The sequence below is a fragment of the Osmerus mordax genome, chromosome 11, assembly GCF_038355195.1.
Source record: "Osmerus mordax isolate fOsmMor3 chromosome 11, fOsmMor3.pri, whole genome shotgun sequence".
In the NCBI taxonomy this organism is placed as follows: domain Eukaryota; kingdom Metazoa; phylum Chordata; class Actinopteri; order Osmeriformes; family Osmeridae; genus Osmerus; species Osmerus mordax.
In genome coordinates, this window is record NC_090060.1 from 16232456 (window position 1) to 16243472 (window position 11017).

At 51.5% G+C, this 11017-nt stretch overlaps 1 pseudogene; it reads left to right on the forward strand.

Moving 5' to 3' along the window:
• Positions 1-683: 683 nt before the first annotated feature.
• LOC136951328 (unconventional myosin-VIIa-like) overlaps positions 684-11017 on the forward strand; it is a 28084-nt pseudogene continuing 17750 nt past the window's right edge.

The following is an 11017-nucleotide window of genomic DNA, read 5'->3' on the forward strand; positions in this document are numbered from 1 at the left end:
TAAATAATGCAGACTAATATACCCACTAACATACCCCCTCCCAAACGCACAGACACGCACACACGCACCTATGCTCCACTGCACCGGAACAACAGAGGTGGATAATTAGATCTGGCGTGGTTTGGTTGCCGTGGTGACCGATACAATGTCATGTGACGGAGGTTGATGAGTGGACACGGGTCACGTGGCACACGGGTTGGAGAAGGACGTGGTGGAGGGTGTGTCAGCCGTCTGTGTGTGTGAACTGGATATGTGTGTGTGTGAACTGGATATGTGTGTGTGTGCTTGTTAGGGGGTCAAACTAGCTGGGATGGTATGCCCCCCCCAAGCCTTGAATTAAATGATCCAGAGGAAATGAGACAGACAGGAAGGTCTGCCCTATCCTATAATCACGTGTGAGTGTGTGTGTGTTGGCTGTTCTGGCCCCCCAGGGGATAACTGAAACTGAAGGGCCACTGAGAGACAGCTTCTAGGGACCTAGACATTCTCCACACACTGTCATCTGGACATGGTTTAATTGCATACATCTAAGGACTGTGTCTGGGCCTTTTGTGTGTGTGTGTGTTTTCCGTTCAACATGAGTGCTACAGAAAGTGTGTGTGTAACGTTCTCCTTCCTCTCCCTCTGCAGGGTCTTCACTTGGCTGCTTCTGATGTCCAGGAATAAAACCATCAACCAGAGTCATGGTCATTTTACAGCAGGTACACACACACACACACACACACACACACACACACACACACACACACACACACACACACACACACACACAAAGGAATGTCCCAAAGACTCTTTCAAAAAAATCCTGCCCTATAATTGTTCAGCACCGCATGTGTGCTTCCATGAGTGCTTCCGTGTGTGAGTGTATGTGTGCAGGCTTACGTCAGTCACTCAAATGTCCCTGTCATTAGTGACAACACACGTAAACATGGAGGCCCGGAATAGCCCCCTACAGAGCAAGGGAGCCAAACACCGTTAACTCATTATGGATAAGCTGATCTGACCACAGGCTGGACTATTGTTCTGCTTTGATTCAGCTCTTCCTCTCTCTGTCACACACACACGCTCATGAACACACACGCAGGGGTTTATGCTCTATAGGATCAGCTCCATGGCCTGAGCGTTTACTGTCATGTGAGTTATCAGAGTGTGTGTGTGTGTGTGTGTGTAAATGTATATGTGGTTGTGTGTGTGTGGCGGTACCCTTGATGTTCGGCGAAAACAGGGCTCAACTCGTCAGCCTTTCTGATAGTCTAATCACCCCTGACAAGGGCTCCTTTTCAGCGCGGAGCAAAACAGGAGGGGGAGATGGAACCGGCAAACTGGGACACACACACAAACGAAAAGACATACTCGCATATCAGTAGACCCCCCCCACCCACCCCAGCCTCTCTCTAATGGTCTCTGCCAGTCTCTCTTCTGGGTGTGAGTGATCTCTTCGGTTACAACCTCATCCTCGGATCTCCAAAGTTCGAGGGGAAGGAAAGTTTTGTTTAACGGAGGAAAGGATTCGGACGTTCCCGGACGTTCTTGAGAACATTTTGAAGGACGTTCCGTGAACAAGCCTCAGTTCTTGGGACCAAGGGACATGATTCCCACAACAGGTGGTGGACCCTGAGTTGAGGTTGCCATGGAGATGAAGGACATACCCTGGCCCCTGGAGGGCTGGGATAGCACCGTACGCCGTCTCAGCTACAAATACCCCACCCTCATACAGGTAACCATGGATACACACAGCCAGGGACAACGTAAGCATCAGGCAGCGCTAGGTGTGAGGACACAGCCAGCGTTGCTGTGTCTCGTGCGGTTGTGTGACGACACTGGGATGCTAGAATGTGTTTGTTGTTCTTTCAGTGTTCCGAGCATGTGGGGGAAGTAACCTGCTGTAGAGGGAACTGTTGTTTGCTGTTTGCGACGGCTGTTCCAGGTTGGTTCGTTGTGGTGACTGTTGCAATGTTCTGGGGGATGTTTTCGCATTTCAGATTCCATTCTGATGATAGGGTGGCATTCACCCAGTTCCCTCACTGCGCTCTGACAATGGAGGAGTGAGGAGGGCACAGGAAGGGGGAGGGCAGGAGAGGGCACAGGAAGGGGGAGGGCAGGAGAGGGCACAGGAAGGGGGAGGGCAGGAGAGGAAAGGGCACAGGACGGGGGAGGGCAGGAGAGGAGAGGGTACAGGAAGGGGGAGGGCAGGAGAGGAGAGGGCACAGGACTGGGGAGGGCAGAAGAGGAGAGGGTACAGGAAGGGGGAGGGCAGGAGAGGGTACAGGAAGGGGGAGGGCAGGAGAGGGCACAGGACTGGGGAGGGCAGAAGAGGAGAGGTTCACAGGACTGGGGAGGGCAGAAGAGGAAAGGGCACAGGACGGGGGAGGGCAGGAGAGGAGAGGGTACAGGAAGGGGGAGGGCAGGAGAGGAGAGGGCACAGGACTGGGGAGGGCAGAAGAGGAAAGGGCACAGGACGGGGGAGGGCAGGAGAGGAGAGGGTACAGGACTGGGGAGGGCAGGAGAGGAGAGGGCACAGGACTGGGGAGGGCAGGAGAGGGCACAGGACGGGGGAGGGCAGGAGAGGGCACAGGACGGGGCAGGGCAGGGCAGGAGAGGAGAGGACAAGAAGGCAGAGGAGAGGGCACAAGAGAGCGGTGGAGAGGGGAGGTGGGAGAAGAGAGCAAAAGCATCATTGGGGGAAATGCCTACATGACGGAACACATGCAGGCTACGCACACTTACAAACACACACACAGGCAGTCATGAGTGTGAACTAGAATCTGAACACAGTGACATGTCTGTGAGGTTGTTCGGTGTCAGCTGTCGACACAATTAGCCAATCACTGTGTCTCTCTCTGACCTTTGACTCTCAGTCCTATCTAAATGCAAATTAGATAACACCCTATTGGCCACATAAATCTCGGTTCACTGTGACATCACTGTCTGGCTTGTTGTTTATTGTTCTCTGGTCGGCTGGTTTTGTGGTTCGTTGGTTCGCTGGTTGCCTGGTTACTTGGAGGACTAATTTGAGTTTTGCCATCTTCAGCTGCTGCTTGCTTCCTTTGAGGTTTGAAGAGGTGAAGTACCTCACTCCGGCCACCAGGGGGCAGGCTGAGGGCTCCAGAGAGGACCCCCACGCGACACTGTCTCTCTCTCTGGGACTTGACACGGCCTGAGAGGTGCAGGAAACAGGCCCGGCTGTTGAGTGACTTGTAACATGACACTCCAGCGTGCGTGTCCGAGGGCGGGCTGTTCCAGATCAAACGCTCCTTCAACTATCTTAGAAATGAGAATTTACTTTAGAAAATCTGAAGCTATGTAAGGAAGTCACAGTTTGGTATCTCCGTGTTGGGTGTGTTTAGCCATGCTTGTCTGTGTGTGTGTGTGTGTGTGTGTGTGTGCGTGTGTGTGTCTGTGACAGAGTTGTGTGTGTGTGTGTGTGACAGAGTCGTGTGTGTGTGGTGTATCCTCAGTCCCGCTGAGACGTGACTCCCTGTGTCAGCGTCCTGTAAGTGAACACCCTGTTTCTCCTGAGCATATCTAACGACAGCGGCATCGCACGGCTGCATCTGAATTATTTACCTGTCGTGGTACGAGCGCTCACAGCGTTGGCAAGTGACTCGGACATGACATCATCTCGTCACACTACGAGTTGTCACCTAGCTTGGCCATACCTAGGCATACATACATAGGCAATAGGTGTAAAAAATCACATTACACCTGTGACATCACAATGTTGTTTGAGGAAAGGGTTAGGGTTATAGTTAGATGTGGCCCTCATCCGATCTTTGACCTTGCTACCACACCTCAACCCATCCCTGTTGTAGGGAAGAGGTCGGGTTAGCCATAACCCAACCCCAATCCTAACCCTAACCATAACCATCGCCCAACCCCAATCCTAACCCTAACCATAACCCTGATCCAACCCTGGGTGTGTTGATTGGGTGAAGACTTCACAATCTCTTTTCTCTGCATTTAAACTGCTGTCATTGGGAGATGGGGCCTCACTTTGGAGGGATGATTGACCCCCCCCCTTCCCAGATGATCTGGAAGCAGTTGATCTAAATCAAGCCTGAAGCTGTCCACTTTGCTCAGTCTTGCTGCATGTAAGAGACACCAATCTGATAAGGTATGTGGAGGGGGGGGGGGAAATAGAGGGAGAGAGAAAGAGGAAGGGAAGAAGGGACTGGGGGAAGAGCCAAACATAGGCTAGTTGTATGAATAATTGAGGATGTGGTTCCTGATAGTGTGTATGGTGGCGTCGGCCCTCTACATGTCACCGGTGTGTGTTTGTGTGTGTGTGTGTGTGTGTGTGTGTGTGTGTTTGTGTGTGTGTGTGACAGCTGTCCTCTGTGTACTGTGGTGAACAGTTCAAGCACCAGCTTTATACCCGTGGGGAGTATTTACTTAATTAAACAGACATACATTACTCTGAGAGACAGAATATTCACCACCCCCAACCCTTCTCGTGCTCCCCTCCTCCCCCCCTCCATCCATCCATCCCTCCTCCTGCATCCCTCTCTCCACCCCTCACCCTAGGTAGCCAGCCCCGGTGAACACATGTGCTGAGGAATGACATGCAGAGAGAGAGAGAGGTAGAGAGACAGAGAGGAGGGAGAGAGAGGAAGAGACGGAGAGGATAGCTGGATAGGATAGGTGAGAGAGAGGGATGAGCAGTGGTCTGGATCAGGAGGGCCAGGAGACAGCAGACACACAGCACTGTGGGCCAAGATACAATTTCCTTAGGAGCAGAGGGAATGAAAGAAGAGAAGAGAGGAGAGGTGGAGTGTCTTTGGGTCTGGTTTCATCCTCGATCCCTGAGTCTCTCTCCGGGGAAGCACTCCAGACGTCTCAGTCTGGGTTCCTTTAATTGAACTCTATTTTTAAAACCTCTGTGGGATTTAATATTTCTGAGTCTTTGTCAGGGGTTTTGCTTACCCGGAAGTCTGGACTCGACCGCATCTTCATTTCCTGTTGTTCCCGCACACCACCAGAGCTCACACCTGGAGGGGAAGTGACATCACGCGACTGCTGCTGTCAGGGTGTGCGGTCGGTGAGGTGTGCGTGGGGTAGCTGGTCTCGATGCTGGAGGTGGTCTGGGTGTGTGTGTGGTGCTCTCTACGCGCTGGGCCGTGACCTGCTGGGGTTCTGCTGCTCCACATGACTCGGGTCTGAGGAGGGGAGTTTGGCTCTGGAGTCTGGCTCCACACCTTGGATTGGTTTGCATTCTGAGACCCAGATCGACCTGAAGGCTTCAGGTGATCCGGGGAAGACCGTTCAGGTTGGGGATTATTGGACGATCGACTAGAAGGGCGCGGGTGTGTGTGTGGACTCATCATTGGATAGAAGAAGATGTACAAGCGACGGGACTACGTGGACCTGTACGAGAAGGACCAGGCCAAATGGGCACTGATACGCAATGTCAACACTGTCTTTAAACACAACACCCTGCTACCGGTAGGATAGAGCGTGTGTGTGTTTGTGTTTGTGTGTGTGTGCACGCGCCTTTCTCTCCCTCTTACAATCACTCTGTCACTCCCAAACACACAGAATATCTCTCTCTCTTTCACTCTATTTTTCTTAAGCAGACATTGAAATGTTAATTTATCTGTTCCTTTGCCCCTTTCTCTCCAAATCTCTTTCTCTCCTCCCCCCCCCCCCCATCCCCCCGCCCGATCTTCCTGTGTGGTTGCTAGGGGGACTATGTCTGGTTGGACCTGAAGACGGGTCGGGAGTTTGTGGTCCCGATCGGCGCCGTGGTCAAACTATGTGACTCTGGTCAGATCCAAGTCTTAGACGACGAGGGCAATGTGAGTGCGAGACACACACACACACACACACACAACCTTTACACAACCCCTACAGAACCTTAATCACGTTTATTATCTACATCCTCTCATCCCTCCATCATCCTTCCATCTTCCTCCAGGAACACTGGATCTCCCCCCAGAACGCCACCAACATCAAGCCCATGCACCCCACCTCCATCCACGGGGTGGAGGACATGATCCGCCTGGGCGACCTCAACGAAGCTGGCATCCTCCGTAACCTGCTCATCCGCTACACCGAGAGACTCATATATGTAAGTACGACTACATACTGCTGTTACACTACTACATACTGCTGTTATACTACTACATACTGCTGTTATACTACTACATACTGCTGTTATACTACTAGATACTGCTGTTATACTACTACATACTGCTGTTACACTACTACATACTGCTGTTATACTACTACATACTGCTGTTATACTACTACATACTGCTGTTACACTACTACATACTGCTGTTATACTACTACATACTGCTGTTACACTACTACATACTGCTGTTATACTACTACATACTGCTGTTATACTACTACATACTGCTGTTATACTACTACATACTGCTGTTATACTACTACATACTGCTGTTACACTACTACATACTGCTGTTATACTACTACATACTGCTGTTACACTACTACATACTGCTGTTATACTACTACATACTGCTGTTATACTACTACATACTGCTGTTATACTACTACATACTGCTGTTATACTACTACATACTGCTGTTATATTACTACATACTGCTGTTATACTACTACATACTGCTGTTATACTACTACATACTGCTGTTATACTACTACATACTGCTGTTATACTACTACATACTGCTGTTATATTACTACATACTGCTGTTACACTACTACATACTGCTGTTATATTACTACATACTGCTGTTATACTACTACATACTGCTGTTATACTACTACATACTGCTGTTTTACTACTACATACTGCTGTTATACTGCTAGTATACTACAACCTGCTCATCTGATACACAGGCAAACTCATGTACGTAAGTAATACTTTGTTTTTGTTAACTTTTCTTGGAAAATCTTATTTAGACCTTTTGAAAAAAACAATTCTAACCTTTTTTCCAAAAAAGAAATTCAACCTTTTAAAACTTTTGTTATAAAAATATTTTCTCAACCTTTCAAAAACTTTTTTTTTCAGAAACTTTTATTAGAAAATATCCTTTCAACCTTTCGACAGTTCAAATCCTGACCTTTATACTCCAGGTTCACCACACTCAAATGCTCTTAGGTATACACACAGTATACACACACTACACATGCAGCATCCATAAGTATGGCACTTCAACAGTGTGTCCTAGTGCTCCTCTGAAGGGGTCTCCTGCTCTAACACTAGCTTCAGTATATTACTATTACTGTACTAACATTCTCCCACAGCCTGGCCATGCACTTCTTTCCTGTCTGTCTGTCTGTCTGTCTCCTGTCTGTCTGCCTGTCTGTCTGTCTGTCTGTCTGTCTCCTGTCTGTCTGTCTGTCTGTCTGTCTCCTGTCCTGTCTGTCTGTCTCCTGTCTGTCTGCCTGTCTGTCTGTCTGTCTCCTGTCTGTCTGTCTGTTGGTCTAAAGGAGTTGGGTCTTTCTACTTGTCAGTCCAGTTTATTGTTTCCTCTTTATCTTCTCTGTTCTACACTCTCTCTACTCTTTCTTTCACTCTCTCTCTTCTTCTCCATTTTTCTCCCTCCCCCACCCTCTCTCTCCACCCCTCCTTCCACCCTCCCCTCTCTCTGAAGACTAACTGTGGAGGCAGGGTGAGTACAGGACAGGTGTTTGAGTACAGGACAGGTGTTCCGGGATGCGAACGAACAGCTTCAGCATGGACATGTGCTTGTTGCCATTTCACTCCCGTTTCCCAAGATGGCCGCCGGCTCTACGGTGACCGGTCACCGATATGCTCTCATTGTCACTCTGCATCTGAGGAACGAGAACTCATGTCTCCTCTGCCCCACACGCACCCCTCCCTTCCTCACCCCTCCCTTCCTCTGCCCCCGCAACGCACCCCCTCCCTTCCTCACCCCCCTCCCTTCCTCTGCCCCGCACGCACCCCTCCCTTCCTCACCCCTCCCTTCCTCACCCCTCCCTTCCTCACCCCTCCCTTCCTCTGCCCCGCACGCACCCCTCCCTTCCTCACCCCTCCCTTCCTCACACCCTCCCTTCCTCTGACCCGCACGCACCCCTCCCTTCCTCACCCCTCCCTTCCTCTGCCCCGCACGCACTCCCTCCCTTCCTCACGCCCTCCCTTCCTCACCCCTCCCTTCCTCACCCCTCCCTTCCTCTGCCCCGCACGCACACCCTCCCTTCCTCACCCCTCCCTTCCTCTGCCCCGCACGCACCCCTCCCTTCCTCACCCCTCCCTTCCTCTGCCCCGCATGCACCCCTCCCTTCCTCTGCCCCACACGCACCCCTCCCTTTCCTCACCCCTCCCTTTCTCACCCCCTCCCTTCCTCACCACAGCTTCCTGCCTTACCTGCCACCCCCTTCCTGTCTGTGTCACTCTGCAGTCTCCACATGACAAACACGGATACTCTTCTTCTGACCTGGATGTGTGCGAATGTTTGCCACAACCCAAGTCCCATGCCTGCAACTGGATTGAATGAGTGAAATGAATGCAACAGCCATTGGCCCGGCAGTAAAGATGCTCATGATCACGTGACGCAGAGCATGATCACGTGACCCAGAGCATGATCACGTGACCCAGAGCATGATCACATGACGCAGAGCATGATCACGTGACCCAGAGCATGATCACGTGACCCAGAGCATGATCACGTGACCCAGAGCATGATCACGTGTCCCAGACATATTCAGCAGCTTCCATGAAACACGATCTCCATCAGTGCAAGTGGCTGAAACACTGTAGGGTATTGGAGATGACACTTGCTGATAGGCAGCTTGGTGCAAACATTGATTGTGTTGTCCCTCCTCCTCCTCCTTCCCTCCTCCCCACGCCCCTCCCCGCTCCTCCTCCCCCTCCTCCTCCTTCCTCCCACTCCTCCTCCTTCCTCCCCCACCCCCCCACCCCCTCCTCCACCCTCTCCTCCTCCCCCAGACATACACAGGCTCCATCCTGGTGGCGGTGAACCCCTACCAGGTGCTGCCCATCTACAACGGCCGACCAGATCAGACTGTACACCAACAAGAAGATAGGAGAGATGCCACCGCACATCTTCGCCATCGCAGACAACTGCTACTTCAACATGCAGAGGAACAACAGAGACCAGTGCGCATCATCAGGTGTGTGTGTGTGAGTGTGTGTGAGTGTTTTGGGATTTAAGGGGGTTTCCTGTCATTGTCCTTCACTTGTCTGTAAGCAGTATGTGTCTCTTATGTGTAGACATTGCATAAAACTGAAATGTCAATCTGTGGATACGTACGTGCGTGTGTGTGTGTGTAGTGGGTGTGTGTTCTCAGTGGAGAGTCAGGAGCTGGGAAGACTGAGAGCACCAAGCTGATTCTTCAGTTCCTAAGCAGCCATCAGTGGACAACACTCCTGGATAGAACAACAGGTGCTGGAGGCCAACCCTATACTAGAGGGTAAGAGACCACCCCCCCCCCCCCCACACACACACACACACACACACACACACACACACACACACACACACACACACTCACACACACACTGCCCCAGGCTGACAGTGTGGTCCTCCTCAGCCTTTGGAACGCTAAAACCGTCCGTAACGACAACTCTCTCGCTTCGGCAAGTACATCGACATCCACTTCAACAAGGAGAGGAGCCATCGAGGGAGCCAAGATAGATGCAGTTACCTGCTGGAGAAGTCCGCGGTCTGCAGACAGGTAGCCCACCTACCCACTTACCTACCTACCTACCCCCACCTACCTACCTACCTACCCCACCTACCCACTTTACCTACCTACCTACCTACCCCCACCTACCTACCTACCCCACCTACCTACCTACCTACCCCACCACCTACCTACCTACCCCCACCTACCTACCTACCTACCTACCCCCCACTACCTACCTACCTACCTACCTACCCCCACCTACCTACCTACCCCCACCTACCTACCTACCCCCACCTACCTACCTACCTACCTACCCCCACCTACCTACCCCCACCTACCTACCTACCCCCCACCTACCTACCTACCCCCACCTACCTACCTACCCCACCTACCGTACCTACCCCCACCTACCTACCCCCACATCCATCTCGAACCCTTAGGTGACTCTGAGACCTCGATGTTACAGGCATACTGTCTACCTTCATCCTCCCTTCCTGTCTTCCCTCCACCCATCCTCCAGGCTCGTGATGAGAGGAACTACCACATCTTCTACTGCATGCTGAAGGGGATGACACCTGACCAGAAGAAGAAACTCGGGCTGGCCAAGGCCACGGACTACACCTACCTGACCATAGTGAGAGAGACTCTGGGAGCAGGCCTGTCTGCCTGGTCTGGTCCCCCAGGGCTGCATGAACAGGACTCATTGTCTCAATACCTTGTGATGGTTCAGCTGTGTTCCTGTTTGTTCTTCTGTCTCTCTTCATCTGCTAACATCTGCTCATGTTCTTCCTCAACATCTTTCTCTACGTACAAACTTTCTGCATATGTTTCTCTCTCCTTCTCTCTCTCTTTCTCTTTCTCTGGCTCTGTCTCTCTCTCCTTCTCTCTCCCTCCTTCTCTCTCTCTCTCTCTCTCTCGCTCTGTCTCTCCTCTCTCTCCTTCTCTCTCTCTTTCTCTCTCGCTCTGTCTCTCTCTCCTCTCTCTCTCTCTCTCTCTCTCTCTCTCTCTCTCTCTCTCTCTCTCTCTCTCTCTCTTCTCTCTCTCTCTCTCTCTCTCTCTCTCTCTCTCTCCTCTCCTCCAGGTAACTGCACGGTGTGTGATGGCCGAGACGACCTGAAAGAGTACTCTAACATCCGCCTCGGCCATGAAGGTGCTGATGTTCACACCGACACGGAGAACTGGGAGATCCTCAAACTTCTGGCACCTCCATCCTGCACATGGGCAACCTTGCGCTATGAGGGTATGTCTACTCACAACATTCATTACACACCACGCACACCACACACTATACACACACTATACACACACTACAAACACTATGCCTCACACGCACCACACACACACATTATACACACACCACGAACCACACACACACAACATTATACACACACACTATGCACACACACACCACACCACA